This window comes from Venturia canescens, chromosome 5 (assembly GCF_019457755.1).
Source record: "Venturia canescens isolate UGA chromosome 5, ASM1945775v1, whole genome shotgun sequence".
NCBI classification, from domain to species: Eukaryota; Metazoa; Arthropoda; class Insecta; order Hymenoptera; family Ichneumonidae; genus Venturia; species Venturia canescens.
In genome coordinates this window covers 7779479-7799579 of record NC_057425.1, presented here as the reverse complement: position 1 = coordinate 7799579, position 20101 = coordinate 7779479, and positions in this window count along the sequence as shown.

The window sequence follows — 20101 nt, the reverse complement described above, 5'->3', positions numbered from 1 at the left end:
CGGATGGGAAGGAAAATCCCGATGAGTCTCTCCGAAAAGTGTACGCTCGAGGTCAACCGGTTGAGGTCGGTGTGCGCCCCCGCGCTCCGTGCCGCCGTCGCCTTCAACGTTCCAACTTTCTTCCGCTCACTTTATCCTTTCCTCTCGGGCAGCGCGGTTCTCGCGCGTGTTTACGCGTTCCTTCAATGTTCCGGCAAACTTTAAGAGCCCTAGAGACTCTTCGGGACGATGGAGAAAAGCTTCCCCCGGAGCCCGCCGTTATTCTGCTCCGCCAAACTCCCGCTGCAGCAGCAACTTCCACGCGACCACCGATGGCATTTTCACGAACGTTTCTGTCGAGACCCTTCAAAGCGTTGCGTTTCCTCCTTCGTGCACTCCAGTTTGTTACGTTTCTCGTTACATACACGCGTGCGCGCGGAGCGACATGCATTCAGGTCCCAAGGAAAATCATCCTTCGTTCCGTATCGTCGGTCATCGCCAAGCTTTGTCGAAGCATGCATCAAGGGAAATTATGTTAAAATGGAGCAAACATATAGCAGTCGCTAGCGCTTTCAAAGGGTCAACCGCATTCGCAACGCATCGCTGCGACCTATTTTAAGATGATATTCGACGGTTGTTTGGACACGGCGAACCTCTATTTTTTCAACCCATTTCCAGCATTGTCCGAGGTTGTTTGAGCCAACGGATTGTTTCCCCCCAGAAATTCCGCACTCATTTAATCAGCGCGACTCACGCTTTTTTCGTTTTTCGCAGCATCTCGAAAGTTACCCCTCACTAATTTATGTCCTCGTGAGATCGGAGCACGAAAAAATGGGGCGAGAAAGTTGTAACGCTACGTTTGTGCGTGCGCGCACCGTCGCGCGGTAATTCGAGCTTTTTGTATATTAACAAAGCGAGCGGGCACGAAAGAAAAACGAAAATGCGGGGTTTTTGAATTTGTAAATTATACGAAAAATTTATTCAGTGAGAATTATTTGAGAGACCACTTACAAAAATACAGAAAATAACGACCCTGAAGCTTGCAACGTTCAAGTCCAACGAAATTAACGAAAACAACATTTGCAATTCGCTCATTTTTCATTTCACGATATATCGGTGCAAAAAAACTACGAATTGGAATTTCGACAAGGAACGAAATTGGACGATTACTGTAATTATTGGAGGCTTTTTGAACATCATTTCGTTGGACTCCAACGCTGCAAACGCGTCAGCGTTACAGAAAATGAATTATAAATTCTTTATCGCTCGATGGAGTTTCATAATTTTCCGATCTTCTCTGGTTCACTGATTTCGTGATTGTTTTTAACAAACAAAAAAATCAATTTCCTTCCACGAGTCGATATACCAACCGACAAACTTTATCGTTCGTTTGTACTTTTTAAAAAAACCAACTTCCTCAAATTCAACGATTTTCGCTGTCACAACTTTTGAGCCACTCTGTATATTTACTTATGCATATGTAAACGTACCGTGCATTACATGTACCAGAGAGTCGGAACCCGAGCCTCTTGAGCATACAGGCTTGCGTGGCACTAATCGTGCAAGCACAACGAGACTTTATACGGCCTAGAGCTAGAAGTAGTTGGCCATGGGGGTGTTCTGACACACACGTATACACGTGAACGTGCATGGAACCTCGTGGCTGTATACGAATGTAAAACGTGATCGTTGTGCGCCAGCAAACGATAGGGACGAAAGATAAATTGGCTTTCATTTCTGATATTACTATAGATATGGTCGTTGCAATAGGCTTCATATATATTCCCCCTTTATGGGGCCTCAAAAACTCCCTTCGTCAATAATATTCGATCAATAGTTCCAGTTTGGCTTTGAAAGCTGAGAAAAAACGAAAAAATAAAGCGTATATAATCCGTCTTTTTTACTTTGCCTTGAGGATTATTCAATAGGAAGTGTAATCAGTTTATTTCCTCAGACGCAGCCAGACCCGCAGGTATTGACCGCGATCCCATAGCAAATATGCACAAGACTATAGAGCGAATAGACACAAACGTGTCCGTCGTTGCACGACGTTTCATTGAACGCACGAAATCGTGCAGTCTGCGACTTTGTTTTTATATGACGCTATTCTCTGCGTCACTAGTTCCTTCCTCGTCGCCGATGCTTTCTTCGCCGATGCGACTGTGCACGCGAATATCGCGGTGCGCACCTTTCGAAGGCTTTCTCGCCTTCGAAAGAGTTGAGACACGGGGTATAATCTTGTTTCTACGTCTGTTTCACTCGGACGGAAATGTATTTTATTTATATGTCAGTATAGGCGCTTACGGTTGATACCACATTGATGGCACATCTATGGCTGCCGACTTCAGCCCCCTGCGTCCAACCGATCGTAATCAACGCTTTTATACGTGTGTACATATTCGACGAAAATTCACTCACGGTGCACAGTAGCAGCTTTTTATTCATCCATCGTTTGTGAGAGGAATTATGTTTTTTAATATTACGGATTTTATCGCGTGTACGCGGATTTGGGAAAAAAATTTGATGGATCCGTGGGATTGATGCGTCGCTTCAATGTCCATCGATCATTGTTCCATTGCATTGTTGGGAGAGAACGATTTTTTATCTCGTTTTCCCCAGTTTTTATATTTTCTGTGTTGCAGTGTATATTACTTGTTATTTATGTATTAAAAGAAACACTGCGAGCTGTGTACACTGCGATGCAGAAGTCATTTAAAGGAAGATCATGCGTTACTTAAGAACAACTGAACTTTTTTGCTCTCTTCATGATCAAAGAACCGATGAAAATTTATTCTCGCAATTATTAAAATTATGTGTAACTTATTCGTTGAGATAAACAATTTTCAATACAATGATAGCGGTTTAAATACTCTCGTAGAGTTAAATAACCAAGCAAAATGTGACAACAGCCATTTTCTATTTATATGCGTACGCATATCTATATTTTAAACCAGCTGGCTCGTGGTGTTGTCAAAGCTTCCACCGTTTGTGTCGTCGTTACTCGTTAACCTCAAATAAGTGTTTTTATTCTCTTTCCATTCCCAAGTGACTTTCACCGGCAACAAGGCTTTCTCAAGACACCATTGACATCTAAAAAAATTATATTTTCTTATTCTCGTTTTTGGCTCCTTCAAGTTGGGAGGATTATATTTCATTATATCCAAATCGTCGCACAGTGAGTGTGCCTGCCATAAGAGCCTACACTGAGAAAAAAATTTGGTTGGAGCGCTTGAAAAATGTGCAAAACTAAAATATTTTGTCCCATACGCACGAAAAAATATTTGTTAAATTTCACAAAGTATTTAGGTAATCCTACGAAAATAATTGTATATTGAATACTCGTGGACTGTGTTGTCATTCGAAAACCTTTAACTGAATTAACCAAACGATACGTGTAAAACCCTTAAAAAATGTGATTTTTGTTCAGGAGGGTGGATCACGGAATCAAAATAATCAGAATTTGATAAGATTTGGCGATAACATTCTTTAGCATCAAGTATACAAATACTATTTTTTTCAAATTTTTTTACCACATGGTTATCGAATAATTGAGCGTTAAACCGAAGTTCTTGTGCACGAGATGTACACACAAGTAAACTCTATGCTTATGGACGTGAACTTTAATGTGTAATTACTTGAGAGCTATGCGGTAGAAAGATCTAAAAAAATGTTTATTGTCTTATCTATTTTTAAAGAATACATTTATCAAATTTTATTAAATTTTTATAATTTTGAAATTTTTAATATTTTTAACATGGTTCAGCATGGCAACATTGTATCGTCGCGATCCACCCTCCTTAATTGTTTTCTCAATAACCAGACGGTGGATTCTATAATATTTCCGGGAATAGATGCACGCTGTAGCTTTCCAGCATAATTACAAATTTCGATTCCCAAAATTGGAATTTGCGATTTCAAATTAGATTCGCGTGAACCTTCTTAATTTTCGTATCGTTTCAACGAGTTTTGTTGGAGTTGTCAGTATTTCGTAAAACTTTTGAATATAATTTTAAAATATTTCGGTCATCGCCGTTCGTCCGAATGTTCACAAGCACATAAAACAGCGCCAGGAAAGCCCGTTTTCCGTAATTAAGGAAACGTTTTTCACCTTTATTTTTCCTGACCATTCCAATTAGCAGCATCTTTTAAGCGCTGTTACTCGACGCCACCGACTTGAACTTTCCGTCCAATCCCCTTTACGAGCCCTTACATCAATTAGCAACTGAATTATATTTCCTTCTGTGTATTTAAAATCGATTCTCTTTTAATTCGAGCAGAGTCCGCGGAACGCCTCAATTATTCTTAGCCCCAATGGCGCACGGACAAATGTAAATTACCACCGAATTAAAAATCTACGAATCACAATAAACGAGTTAATCCAAAATCTGCTTCGATACTCGCCGAAAAGCCTCTCGAAGCGCACCCCGGTTTTTGTAACTACGCCAATAGCCATATGTTTACCAATTTTTAAATAAAAAAAAAAATCTTCCAATTAAGCCACGCTCCGTATAGCCAATTTGATTTATTGTTCGAGAGGATTTTGTACGTGGAACCTCGTCTGAGGATCGAACGTTGGCCAGGAGTTTGATGCGTATCGGGCGAGCTTCGCAGCGCGACCGGCAAAGCACCAGGGGGGCTGACGAGTAGGAGGTTCTACAGACCGTTGCCCTGAGATCTCCCGGTCGATCATGCCAGGAGAGAGTTCCAGGGCTTTTCCGCTACCCTGCTGATGTATTTCGTATTTCGTATACAGGCATAAACACGAGTCGAGCGAGCTCGCGGCCGGGGGAGAAAGGCGAAGCGGAAGAGGACGCGAAGGGAAAGCGGGAGAGATAGAAACCGAAGGAGAGAAGGGCGAGGGGGAGCGGGCTGCCCCGGGCATCGATCGAAACGGACCTGGGAAACCGGATTCATTCGCGCCTCCGCCTTCAGGTTTCCCGCCTCTGTTTTGTATGCCGGTTTGAAACCGGAGAGCAGCGCGACCAATCCCCACGCATCAATCTTCCCCGCTTCGCCTCGCGTTCTCGTTGCGTGCGGCGCGGGAAATTTCTCACGAGAAACAAAAGTGATTTCGGGCCATTTACGCACGCGAACGCTTCTTCTTTGTGTCTATATACTCGTGGAGGATAAACGAGCGGATGAGAATATCGAGCGGTATGCAGAATAAGGTTGGTGTAGAGACCATGCTCTGACGGTCGCCTCCAATTCTTAGTTTTTTTGAATATCGTCAATTGCGGAGAGGTGTGATGAAAAAGGTCAGAAATATTCCCGCCAGACGCGTGTGACTGAATCGAGCACAATTCCGAGAAAAATCTCGCACGCTCGCATTTCATATTCGCAGAGATGGATCGACGAGTGTAAAGCACACACGCAGGGCGTTTTCCCTTGGAAAGCTCCGACGCTAAAAATAGGAGTGTTCGCGGTTCGAGTAAATGTCCGGATAAGTCCCAATCATGGGTTTGAGAGAGCTCGAGGGGAGAGCTCCACGCGACACGATTTCACGAATCCCTTTGCGGGCACGATTCCAGCGGGGGTGAGAAGCAGGTCATTTGTTTCTCAGGGAAACTCGAACGGAAGATAAACTCGAAGGTTTTTCTATGCATTCGTATATTTCTCTGTATTCGTGTGGCATTGGAATCGTGCAGTTGTTGCTTCCTTCGGTTTCCTTCGCTGCTGAGATCCCAGCGACCGTTCTCCGGCTCCGAAAAATCTTGAATTTTTCATCCACGTTTTTTCCTCCGCCTTGCAGACTCCATCAATTACGACTTCAAAGTAGCGTCGAGTCGTTTTTATTCGGATCCGTTTGTTCAGGCTAATTGCGCGGCTCCTTTGAAGCTCATTCTTGTAATTAATTATAGCTTCAGATTCTTCCTCGAATGAGTTGATCGACTCCCAACGTCAAAATACGATTCGAAATGTGATTAAAAACTGTAAGATTTCGTCTGTAGTCGCGCACTTTTATTTTACAGGCAGTTCAACCATGCGTCAGCGAAAATGCAAGATAATAAATAAAGTTTATAGTCACGTATTTTGCTTTACATTCAGAGCCTTTTTTCGTGATCGACGTCACGTGGATTCGTTGTTACGACCGATTTTTACAAAATGCAGAAATGAGACTTATCTCCATGAGCGTGGATTTTGTCCCTCGTTGGCTTTCGAAGAGGAGGGAGCCGGCTTTCCCCACTCAAACTTCTAATCATGCACGGGAGATCGACGAGAAATATCGACGTGGCCAATCACGCATATCGTAGATAAGGTGTGAATTTTTACATGTTTAAATTCCACAAAACTTTTGAATTTGTTTTTTCTCTCTTTCGTTTGCATATGACGAGCGTTGAAATATTCATGGAGGGTTGAATACGTGATGAGAATCGTGCACACACACACACGTTTTCCAGGACACAAGTCGCACCCTCCTTTAGCCCTTTCAATCCTCTAGACTCCACAATAAGTCTTTAGGTTCGACACCCCCCACGCGATAGTTTTGTCGAAATCTGGCAGTCTTGAGGGAGGGAAATTACAGTCTGGGATGTGACTAGATGCCGGGAGGGTCGTACCGTCGCGTTTAACTAAATTCGATGTTTTTTTCACGATCTCCAGCTGGCTGAAGAAACATTGAATAAAACGGGCTTGAAGTGCCAGTAAAATTCGATTTCCATGCACGACTATCTAGCAGGTAAAAAGAGCCTTTTCCCCTATCGAGTTAATAATTAAAGAAAGCTGAAGTAGTGTTTGCCTTGACGAAAGCGAAGCCACCCGATGTTAGTTTAAGCTCAAGTGTAAGGAAATCATTTTTCAAACGACGAAGGGTGCGTCGACGTGCCGGAGGCGCGAGAGGGCTAAGAAAAGCTAGGGAGAAGGGGGAGCGAGAAGGTAGTTCGAGGCCATGGTGAATGCGGGAAGAAAAAATCATCACAAAGAGGGTGAAAAATGCAGAGCAAGTGGGCGTGTGTAAGGGCAAGAGCTCAACGGTGCACCCTGAAAATCCTACATTTTTTACCCCCCCCCCCAGTTTTCGTTTATTCGACTCGGCGCTTTATTCGTTCTATGTTTTTACGAGGACACTGCGGAAATTTAGGAGCCTCGGGGCCGAGTGATCATGGCGGCGGAGGGGGAAGCTTTTATCCGCGTCCTCGTGCTTTTTTCGGTGACTCGCAATATTCTTAAAGCCCATATTTTCATTTTCCGATATCGCTGTACAAATGCGGCTGGTTCCGGATGGACGCATGTTTCATTTTTATCTGTCGAGATGATAATTCCCGTGCATTGAATTACATGATGGAAACAACAAAAACCCCCCAAAACCGTTTCCCCTCCACGCGCTCACTTCCAGTTAGTGAATAATTGCAATTTTGCTTATTGTACTCTCTCTCTCTCTCTCTCTCTCTCTCTCTCTCTCTCTCTCTCTCTCTCTACGTCGTATCTATTAACGGGGGAATCGCGGATCCAGAACTCTCGTTTAGCCCAATGTCGCCGATGCCTGTACGTCCGCACGCGCATCTATAACTATGGATAAATACGTGAACGAGCGTTACGATCCAGCTGTACGTGTTCATGTACACATTGCATGTAGTATATAACCGGTTATAGAGTCTGTGCTCGAGTGGTGCAAGTCCCACCTGTTGCAACGCTTGCACAGATATTTCTCTCTTTGCCTCCGGCACAACTTCCAGCTATACACACTGCCACGGTCGCAAGAGACCTCGCTAACTACCCCCTTTAGTCCCTTTTTCCACTCCAGCCGCGCTGAATAATACCATAAAATAACGATAACTCTCCGCACGTCCATATCGCTTTTTCGTTGCTGTACGTATTTCCTCCATACCAATATGCATAATGCGTTAACTCATTTTTCCATATTCTCAGTCGCAGTGGCGCTTTGAGACGAGCACATTTGCGTGTGGCGTCTCAAACGTCGAGGGCCAGTCAGGCTTTAATTTTTTGGAGTAAACCGAGCTGTTGGCAAACATTTTTGATGCTTTTTCGACGATATTTCATCGACTGTGGAGAATAGTTGTGGCGATTTGTATTTTTCTCGATGATTTTTCTTGGGATATGGCGAGCGTTGGGAGCATGGAACTTAGCCCTTAAAGGAAGCTGATGTTTTGTTTTTCTTACGCATTTTTCAGCTCGGAGTGCCTGTGGATTTTGATTAGAAAATAGGGAATTTTCTGGCGACGCGTGAGAATGCTCGCTGGGACAGCGAAACTCTGATTTTTTATTTTTCATAAGAGTGACAGTTTTGAGGGTAGAAATATGAGGTTATAAAGATCGTGGATGGAAAATCATAATAGTCATGGTTGCGGGGGTTGAGAAAATATGATCGTAAAGACCACGCATGTGGAAGCTGACGAATGTTATTAACTTCTTGAAGAGTAACCGTGTGACGTGTCATCAGGATCAATAGTTTGAACGTGAAAAGGTAGAATGTCTAAAGTAAAAATTTCGTCACAGCGTTCGTTCAATGCAGAGATGATTTTTCCGATTTCTGTCTCCGTGCGCTACAACTCGCTCGTTCCGATCGAAGTTTGCGTTATTTTGCGCTTCGAGGTTACGTGAACCTAAGCGAAACTTCGAGGCTTCGAAATCCTCGTTGAAATCTATACCGGAAAGCTTCTCCATCCTAATGACATTTAAAGCGATACTTGCGCGATGATGAGTCGGGACCGATGTAATGAGAAATACCAAGGTCGTGCATTCACGAATAACGCTAAGTCTTGAAAAGAGTTTAAATAAGCAGTCGAATTACACGCATATCAAATATTGAAGGGTTGGTTATTTATCATTGGTTATTTAGATAAACGTGTTTAAATATGAAGAAAAACACACAGGGCTTTAGTGACTATGCGTAAAAAATCATTTATCTTTCCACATAACGAATCAACGCTTTTTACGAAGTTTGTGAAAAAGTACACAATAACAATTGAGCATGTAATGAAGGCCTGGGAAAAACTTCGAGACGATTGTCTTACTAGTAATAAAGATATGTTACGTTAAAGATTGAACGAGATTGAACATTTCCTTATTTGTCCATTTTGCTTCGTTTTTTGTCTCTTTATTAATACTTTTTTCTTGAATTTTCGATTAGCATTAGATGGCAGGCTTGAACGTCCGTAAGAAAACGAAACTTCGTTTTTTTTTTCCCGCAAGTAAATATTCACGGAAACGACGACCCTAGCGTCAGCGGTTTAATAATCGTCGTAATTGCGGCGCCGAATTTGATTCGTAAAACTGTTCATCCCGAGGCTGGCGCGTCATAAATAAAAGAACGTAATGAAGTTTGGTCGTCGGCGTTGAGTACGATATGACTCGCATTTCGACAGGATATCCGGGCCAAAAAACGTGAAACTCCATAAACGTCAATCGCTGTTTCATTTTCATTCATTTTGCTTTCATCCTCCCTTTTTGATGAGCTCCGAGATCGAGGGAGGGCTTCATTTTTTCGGACACATTGCCGGAGTTTTGTATCTAATTTGTAAAAGTTTCGTGCTCGTCACTGCTACAGCATTAGTGTAACCGCCCGCGTACCCGCGTCCACAGCCCTTGAATGTGCGATCATTTGTCGGAAATAAAGCTTAACCGAGCGCGAAGCGAATGCAACATAGATATATAAAGTTGGACAGATAATTCGAATGAATTATGAAGCCGCAACCTGCCACATGCGACTGTGTTGAGCGCGGAGCGATTGTCATGCAAAATCCGTCATACTATGCCTGGTGAGCGTGAGGATTAATAACAATCGTGAATTAAATTATTCCAGTCGTTCGATAACCGAAGCCCAGATTGTGAGGCCTCGGGAAATAAGAGGGCGCAAAACGTTTACGCAAAAACGTAATCGCCTAGCGGGCTCGGGTTCGATCGACCGATTCATTATCAATTAGCGGTAATTACCGTTGGAACCCGAACGCGCAATTAACATTCCAGTTTCATTCCGACAGGGGAAAAGTTTTTAGTGTTTTTTCCCATAATTATTGCTTTCCAAAGGCTCTTTTTTGGCACTTTTTTCCTGCAGTTTCATCACGACGAATTTATTTGCTTGACGCGAAATAATGTCATCAAGATATTCACACAGTCTTCTGGCCTAATACGAAACTACGTGGAAAATGAAGCATTATTTTCGGAGGAGGCACGTCATTCGACGCGTCAATTGGACCTGTTAGTCCCTTAATGCCATTAAAATATTCATGAAAAGCTCTCTCTCGTGCCCCTCCTTAGTTTCCATCATCATTTGGGAACTCGATCGATCTTATAGCATCGCCACGAAATTCATTTTTATTCAAAGATATTTTTCAATATCCTTCATGTTCATTCTATTTGAATAATTAAGCAGTGATTTATTATGCAGAGCGGAATATAAACGAAGTTGTATCGTGAATTGAGACGAAGCTTTTAACAAAGTGGAGGAATTCGTTAAAATTTTATGAAAACGCGTGGGGAAGACGAGATGGAAACTCTTAGCAAAGTTTACAAAGTTAGTTCTCATTCAATTTTCCTGTCTTTGGCTCAAAAGTTTTTGCTTTTTTGGCTGCCGATTCGGTTTTTGGCTCCCTCACAACAGGAATAAATTGTTAAATAACGAAAACGCATCTTGGGCTCATCACTCGATGAAAAGCTCTCGTAATTTGCGGTGCAATGATCGAAATAAAATGGGAAAAGATTGCTCGAGGCTGAAGAATAATGAGCGCAATTTTTTTCTACCTCCCAATCGACGTGAAATTGCACTTTTTTACGTCTGACACATTCGGCCACTTTCCCCTGTAATCGAAGACTAGAAGGAGCTGTTGATGGAAAAAAAAGACTGAAGGATATTGGATGATACACGTAGACAGTCGATTTATCGGAAATTCGCAGACAAGGAGGGTGAAACGATATGGGGAAAAACGACTAGCAGGAAAAAACACAGAAGAAATGGAATTGGAGCAGCGAGAGCTTGTCAGCCGGAGAAAAACGACAGTGAACTCTCGCAACCATCAACACCAATGGAGAGTTCGTAAATATCGATTATGTCGCTTCCCAAACAATTTCACCCTCGTCTTTCGGCACCTCCCTCTTCCCGGATCTCCGCAAAGACTACTGTATTACATGGCTTTTGTTATTTGATCTTTGCACCGAGAGAATATTCCTGAATACTCTATTCGATAACAAAGCTCACCTGGCTTAGGCCAGAGAAATATCCATTACGTTTTTTGCACGAAAAACACCGTTTCATCTTACTCAACGTGGAGAAAAAAAATTCGTTTTGTACAGTGAGGAATATATTATTTTTCCAAGATTTTTAATAAATATTTAGACACCAATTACAAACAGCATAGTGTGTTTGAATTTTCCAATTTTTTGCTCCTTCAATTCTAAACAGCTTTATGTGGATGGCAAAAAGTGATACACGTGAGAAATATATTTCGTTTTGTTTTCGAGTGTCATTCATCGTGTCAGACTAGCGCTTACTGATAAGTCGAAATGTATTGTAAATCACAAATTTTGACTGTTAGCACAGTAAATTCTATGATTATACACGGAATATACACCGAATACGTGCAACATTTTACCATAAATATGTGCTTAAAACTTATATGCTTATACTATGCTTAAAAAGACTCTTGAGTCTTTTGAATAAAATATATGGGTATTGGTCTTTTTACTACGGTGGATAGAACAATTCTTATTACTGCTCTTCCAATAAATGCTGAAATCCAGTATTTACATAGTGTCTCTGAGATACTATATTTCTAGTATTTTCCTGTAGATTTTTCGGCCTCGTTTTCTACGTGAAGTTTTCCAATATTTTGTATCGATAAAAAAAAAAGTCTGTTTGAATGTACGAAGCGTTTCGGTTGAATTTTACAATTTTTATCCAAATTAAAAGTCTTTAAATTTGAATGTAGTTATTGAATTCGAAATGGCGACGAGAAGGTAAAGTCAGTGGCCACAGAAAATTTTCTTGTTTCACTATTCACTATTTTTCAAATCTCAGTCCAAAAGTTGACAGGATCTTCGATGCAATAGAGCAAATGCATTGAAAGATTTTCAATTACTTTCTGGCATGTCCGGGAGTCCGGTTCACTTCGACTTAGGTGCGTCGTGGAACGGGGCACGTGCTCCGGTTCATTTTTTTTTCTGCACTGGGTATGATGGGATAAACGAAAATTAATGAAAGAGCGAAATGTCAATTGGAGAGGCAAATCATTTGAACTCGGAAGCAAGACGATAACGGACTCTTGATTGATTAAATTAACGATAGAAACAGAAATTAAGGTACGGTGATTGTTCGTCGAGAAACGTAAAAAAAAACTCATCGATTCTTATGCAGTTTTATTTTGTTGTACGCAGTTCGTTTACTTTGCATAAAATATTGATAGTTTTCTCGTTCATTTGCATATAGAAAAAAGCTCTTTTTTTTGGTTTTTCAATTGATGGAAAACGGTGCTTCGTGCAGCGGAATATATTTGCGGAACGGTCGAGAATATTCAGAGCCAATTATCGTACTGATTGCGAAAACATTTTGTATTGAGCAAACTGAGGGTGGCGGAGGAAAATCGATGGTGTCACCATTCGTGCATCGTTCCTCCTTTTTCAGCTGCTCTTCTCTCTCTCTCTCTCTCTCGTCCATTATCTTTTTCTCGTTTTCCGTCTCTCACTGTACTCCGTATGAGATCATGATACACAGCCTTGAAGAGTAGTTCGAAGTATCGAATCCCCAAGTTGAGAAATTGAAGGAGGAAGCTGCGAGTTGGTCCATTCTTCCTTTCACGATTATTGAATCAAGTGGGACGAGAGTACTCTCGCGTCGTCGATTCGTAATGCACTGGTATTTTCCTGTGAGGACATTTCGGGAGGACGGTTCGGCAAGGCTTTACCGATAATTAAGTTACGAATGACCTCTGCCTCTCTTAGGCTCTGCTCGAGCCGTACGCCATTTTCATTACCCACGGGGTGGCTATTTTGAAAAACTCACAAAGTCGTGGACACGTCACTGAATAAAAGTGACTTACTCCATTATTTCTTCCTGTAAAATTGAGATTTTCAGTCTCCTTTGTTTCCAACATTTCGCTGCGATGAGAAATCAGGATAAATATTAAAAATCGTGGCTTTTCTGGAAATCCATCGCGAAGAGTTCATTAAAAATTGAATAGCATGAAAATCTTAATTTTTTTTATTAAATCAATTTAATTAAAAAATTATTTTTACAAATTTAATAAAAAAATGAAAAGAAAATAGAATATAGAAAGAATTGAAAAATTTATTGTAATAGATTTATTTTTAAAAGAATTATTCAATTTAACTAAAAATTCATTAAATTTTTTTTTTTTTTTATTATTTTAATAACTATGGAATTAGTGAATTTTGTTGGAGCTGTGATGACCTACTTCAATGAATGTAAAAAAGATTCGATGCAATGAGGTGGGTTCTTTTGTGTAATCAAATCCTTAAAAAGGAATTCTCGTTCATTTTTCTACAGAAAACGGAGAAAATATTTTTTGTCATTTGTCTCAGTGGGTGGGGTTCAATATGTCGAATAACTGAATTGTAGAACGGTCGATATTTCGAAATTTTAAAAGTTGTGATTTCAGTTTGGAGAAAAATAAGTAATTTGAAATTCTTATTCCCGATCGACTATTCACCAGATTGCGTGTTTAATCAAAAATTCCTTCTTTGAATTCGTATTTACCCGAAAATATATATTTCAATAGTTTTTATTTCGAATGCAAAAGTTCATATTGAAAGTTCATATTTTCGAATTCAAAATGAAGAGTAATTGTTTTACAGACAGACCAGAATATAGAGTAGCAAAAAATCGAAAGTGCATTTTTCGAACCTATAAAACTTAGATATGCAGAATAGCGATAGCTCGAAAAGGCGAAAGTCAAAATGGCGATGTTTAAAATTGGAGATCACCGGTCTGAGTAAGTGAGTGAGTGAGACGCGTGTATTCAGAGCTCCACTGCATTTCTTTATTTTGATCGATCGACTTTCTAACGTTTCGCTATTTTGACTGTTCGACTTTTTGGTGTTTCAGTATTTCGAGCTCAGTAATATTTGGTCTTTCTTTATTATATTTTCAAAATTGTGAATTTTCACAGTATCGCTGACTATAGTAATTTATGAATCGAAAGAGTAATAGTCGAATTTTTGAAAAATCGATATTTTAGTCATCGTCCTATGGGCGATTCGTTACATTCTATTTTCGATGTAGACATGCTTTGAACCTTGCACTTTCTGCTTTATTTATTTTCGGCATTCAAAGCTCTAGTCGAATCTATCTGTCTCCATATTATCATTCGAAATGTATAAACTCGAGATTTTAGCTGTTCGAAATTTTAGTCATTCCAACATTTCATCCCCACCCGTCTCAGTCATCTTGCAGCCAATGTAAATAAGCGCAATAGAAAAATGAACGTGAACAGAAATATATATATAAGATTAATAAAATCGCGAGGCTGCACTTTTAAGATTCTGTGAACGGGATGTAATAGTTCGGAAACAAGGGAACCGTTAACTCCGCGGGAGCGAGGAATGAAATAATTAGCTCAGCGGTGGCGAAAAAGGATGCCATTAGCGAAGCAACTTGACAGGAAGGAGGGACAATCCGATTATAAGGGATGGCTTTTTATGATTGAAATTTTCTATCCGCCATTTAATTGAGGCGTCTTATCGTCTCGCTATTATATGCTCTCCGGAAAGAGTTCAGTTGCCTCGACGCGAGGACGTTTACAAAGCTCCATGGACCGAGAGGCTGGAATCTCGAATTCTATGAAGCGATCAACGGATATGGCGCGGAAGGAAGGGGAAAGGCCACAAGAGCGGAGGGAAGGGTGAAATAGGAAGAAAGCAACGGACGAACATTTTGGACAGGGTAGAAGCGGGGGATTACTTTCAGGGATATACTAATTAGAAAGGTTCGTTTATTCAATTCATGGAGATAATTCAAAAGTCAGAATGAACGTTAGAGAGATACAAACTAGGGACAACCTTAAATATTAACAAAATTCATGAATATGAAAATAAAATTTGTTTATTTTATGCGAGGAATTTGACTGATATATTTGTGGAAATTCTCAGTTTGCACGGTAAAAACCTTGGAGGATTTGACGTCGTCTCAGGTTTCCGTAACTGCAATGCTAATTTTGATCTTTCAATTTTCTCGATATTGAAAAAACTTGATGAGCAATCCTCGAGCTTTGTACTCGAAATGTTCTGAATTTCTATCACGAATTTCGTATAATTGTTCAAAGACCTTTGCATGAAGCAACGAATTTGATTGAATTGAATGCTATTTAATTAGTCAAACATGAGAACAGAACGTTCCACATAAAATAACGGTCATATCGCCTTGGCATGTGTTTGTTATCTGGCAATTTCACGTGTACACGAATTCGTCCATTTATTTGCGCTGGATATACTACGTGTGCCAGGTACGGGCCGAGCCAGCAACAAGTTTATCCCGCAACTGGCGATTCCCAACCCCTTAACTTTCCCTCTTATTCCACGATTACACTGACTGAAATTACATGAGATTTGGCGTTTTGAAGACCGTGAACTATAATCGTTTCGATTCACACGAATAACAGTAACAATATATGAAAAAGTTGATTATTCACCAAAAATAATATCGATTTGGACAAAACCCTGACGAAGTCTCATTGATGAAGAAATTTCTTTCAAGCAAGTTCACGCGAATCTAATGGAAATCGAAAATTCCAACTCTGAGAGTTGAAATTTTGAAATGTGCTTGAAATATACAGCGTGCATCTATTCCCGGAATTGTTAGCGACGATTTGGATTTAATGAAATTGGATCCTCCCGACTTTAAAGAGCCAAAAACGAGAATAAGAAAATGGTCTTGAGAAAGCCTTGTTGCCGGTGAAATTCACTTATGGGAACGGAAAAAGAAAAACACTTATTTGAGGTTAACGAGTTACGACGACACGAACGGTGGAAGGTTTGACAACACCATGAGCGCACATAAATAGAAAATGGCTGCTGTCACGTTTTGCTTGACGATTTAACTCTACGAAAGTATTTAAACCGCCATCATTGTATTAGAAATAGATCAATCTCAACAAATGAGTTACACATAATTTTAATAAGCTGGGAGAATAAATTTTAATCGTTTCTTTGATCATCAAAAGAGAAAAAAAGTTCAAGTGAGTCGACGAAAGTTAATTCGCATGGAAGGATTTTTGGAAGAAATTCACAAATATTTGAAACTTTCCTCTCGGTTTTTGAGGCATTCTATATAAAATTTGCGAGTGAGAGAGGCTTTGCCAGTAAAGGGTGAATCGATGCATTCCTATCTCAACAGCTTGGATCTTGTGCGCGGTACACAATTTTGCTTCTCTAGTAACGAGAGCCTCGATTCACTTGTCCCTTGGCTTCTTCGACCTTCTGTCTTTCATAGCCTGCTCCATAGAGTCTGAGCACAATGATGCGAGGGTAGTATAAATGAACGAGCAACGAGAGCTATACATTGCATCTGTTTGTCTCAAGGAAAGCGGGAAAGCGGATTAACTGGGTAGTCATGCGAGAACGAAACGAGGAGGAACATTCTGAGCAATTGCGAGGGTCTTCATCTTCCACCGTCCTTCTCTTTCTCTGCACCCTGTTGAATTGTCAGCTTATCTTGTATAAACTCGGACTCGGAAGAAAGTTCTCGAGGGAGGTCCAACAGATCTGAGGCCTTTTCGACGATACTCCAGCAGGTTACGTTTGATCCAGTAAAGAAATATTTTCAGATCAAACACGATGAACGGATTTTCGAGACTTTGGCAATGAGAAATATATCCAAAATTACGAAATTTCACGCTTCTTTTGACGGCGGTAAATTTTCCCTTTAAAAATCTGACGGAAGGTCTTTAAATCGTACTTTTCTTCTTTTCCTCAACGACTGAATTCTCATTGAAGCGAAGCGAAACTTTTTTTGTCAAGCTGCCTCGTGGATGACAAATGTTTCCCGTCCTCCCACGCGATGGAGAAGAAGGGAGGCTTTTTTAAAAACAGGCTTTAGGTGGATTTGTGTCTTCCGGCTTTCCTCCCTCTCGCAAGGGGTCCGAAAGTATAATATACGTGTTGATGCAGCGTGTCGAGAAACGCCCAGAAGATTTGCGAGAGCTCACCGGCGTATCCAGCCCCGCGATAGAGGAAACTCATCGGAAGTTGCACTCTAGCGTTCCGGACGATCGATAATCCATCGAGAAACATTTATTCTACTTTGGAGAATGGAAACGGCTGAACGGAGAGAGCGTTTGAGCGCTGACGGAGGGGTTCGCATGAGCGGTTTCCATTTCGCAGAACACAATGTCGCACGGATTATTATTTATTTTTATTTTCATTTGTTTTTCCTCATTTTTATAAACGTGTCTGTGGAGCTGGTGACATTTTGTCCGCAGTCATGAGGAATCTGCTTCATTTGAGTAAGAAATAATGAGGAAATAAAATGAGTGAATGAAATAATTTCAATGCGTTTCCACGCGAATCCGTACTTGGGAAGTTTCTGCTTTTAACAAGCAACGACAATCCTGCGGTTATTAATTTAATCATCGCGCGAGTAAACGCTCGTGCACGTCACTGATTCAAGAACAAATTAGCGCCGCGCGCCCGAGCCTCCAAGCAAAAAGTTAACAACGTAATCCAGTTGCACGAACTATACGCGAGGGGCTCTTCCATTAGTGCGATAACCCCCCCATTCTGCTTCTCTCGCCGTACACGGGACGAAATGCGGGAAGCCAGCAGAAAATCCGACTCGATATGGATATAGGAACCCACGCAAGCGTGCACATTTACTTGTGGATCCATTACATATGTGTTGCCACCACGTAACTGAGGGAGTTTCGTGGCAGCGTGGTTTTCCCGAGGTTTTCCGCAACGGACTAGCTTACCCTGTTGTCATTGGTGCTTGGACGGTCGGTCATCGCGACGGCCACGTGAGGGCGTTCTAAGGGGTTTACCTAAATTAGAATTTTCAAAAAATCTATTTATTTTCATTGCATTTTTCGAAAGTTTTCTCAAAATTACGTTTTTCGACGGCTCGTTGATCAAATCTGATCAAATCTCCGAAAACTATTCGACCGATCCTTACCAAAATTTTACCACATCTTCTTTATGACTATATAAGTATAGCGCGTATCATACGAATTTTGAAATTTTTAGTGGAATTATTTTTGTTTTCTGTAAAAAACGATGAAAAAAACGTGTTTTATCGTAGTTTTTGGAAAAACGACCGCCATTTTGTCATTTTTGAAACAATCAAAAATCGTATGCCATGCGCCATTTACCTATTGAATCTAAAACCATTCTTATTTTTTTTTCCGATCATCCATTCCAGAGGTTTGATCAACATCCATCTTTTTTTGGACCTGTCTTCTCTCTCATTTTTCTGTACGAAAACTGAGTAAAATACATATAAAATTTTTTTTTTTGTATTTTAAGAGTGTATTTTCGAGGCCTAACACTTTTTATATCCATATTTATAATTTATACCGATCAAAGAAATTCGTGAAAATATTATTTTTTTGCCCGTCTAATTAAGACAAACCCCTTAAATAAGCTGGAGAATTTCGAGATTGGGATCGTGCGCAAACAATATTTTTCTGTCTTCCATTGTTCGCATTTTTTTTTTTTTTTTTTTTTTTTTCGAGCAATGTGGACGAGACCGGAAGCTGTCGGATTTCTCACCGCCATTTGATCATTTGAGAAGATTATCTCCGCTCAGATCTGAGCGCTAACTTTACTTTCTCTCACTCTCATTTTCTTTATTTTTTTTTCATCGCACTTGATCTTCGTTCTTAAGTTTCCAACTATCTTTGCATTGCTCGATGCCAGGTAACTTTTAATGTTACTCGCGGAGAGCCGAATCGATCTTGAATTAACCGGCTGCTTTGCGAGAATGTTAATCAAAACTTTATAAGCACTTCGGATAACTCGTAGCGGTGTTTCTGTGTAAGCAGGAATCTTCCATTCCGATTGAATTTCGTATAATTTTTAATCGCTATTGCTGTTTTAATCATTTTTGAATTGTGTCTCGATTGGAATGAATACTCCAGTTTATTCGAATTGGGGTTTCGCAGCGTTGCACTATCAAACGGGAATTCTTTGATTTGCGCAACGCGTACCACTGCATCGACACAATTTACGCCGAGCATAAAATTTCCTCCCAATCACAAAGAATTTCGTTGCATTTTCTCCTTCGAGGTCAGAGTTTCTCGAGATATTCCATTGCAGTTGGACTGATTTCGTCATTTAATCAAATCGCGTCTTGTTATTTTGACGTTGAACCAGTATTTTATGGGATAAACACTCCATGTCGTACGTTTCCATTTACGTAAATGCGTTATAGAGTTACACTATGCACTCGCTATGAACCGTACGAAAATAAAGTGGCTGGTGCTTCGAGACGAAATGAAAATGCGCAGGTTCCTCGTGCCGCGTTCACGTCTGACCGGAGCCAACCTGTTCCACTGTATTCGTATACTCGCGTTAAAACGACAACGCCATCGTCAGATTTAACAGCATCGTTAATACATTGGAAGTGCGCTCACCAGTTATTTTGTGAACTCGAATGACTATCGTTTCCCTCGAACCTCTGAGTGGCTCTTAGAGTACTCTAACGGAGGTAATTTCTGCGATAGTGGCGTCGGGATTGTCATGCACGCACCTAAGTCGATCGAGTTTCTCAGACTTTTCAACAGAACACAAAAAACTTGGATTTTTTTTTCTCAGCTAAATTCGGAAGTTCTGGCCGGTTTTCAGCGATGTTTCTGTCGATGCGATGTCCGGAAAAAACCACACGAACGTAGCGAAATGCAGGCCCGGCAATTTTTTCTCCGTCCGATCGCGATCGTGCACCGGAAATCCGCCAGGTGGCCTCCGCCGGAAAGTTTCTCACAACAGAAACCCGGCTACCGCGGGGATCTATAAGAACTTTATCTCTCCGACGGCCCGTGCGGCCTTTCATTCTAGCGGTGATTAAGAGGATGTATCAGTCGGTATATCGCAACCGTGAGTGCGAGAGAGATAGCTGCAAATTTCGAAATCTAAATTCTTTGACACAGTTTAACCGATTAAAAAAAGGCTCTGTCAGTCGATTTTTGCCATCGTTCTGCGTAGGCTGACAGAGCCTTTTTTTAAT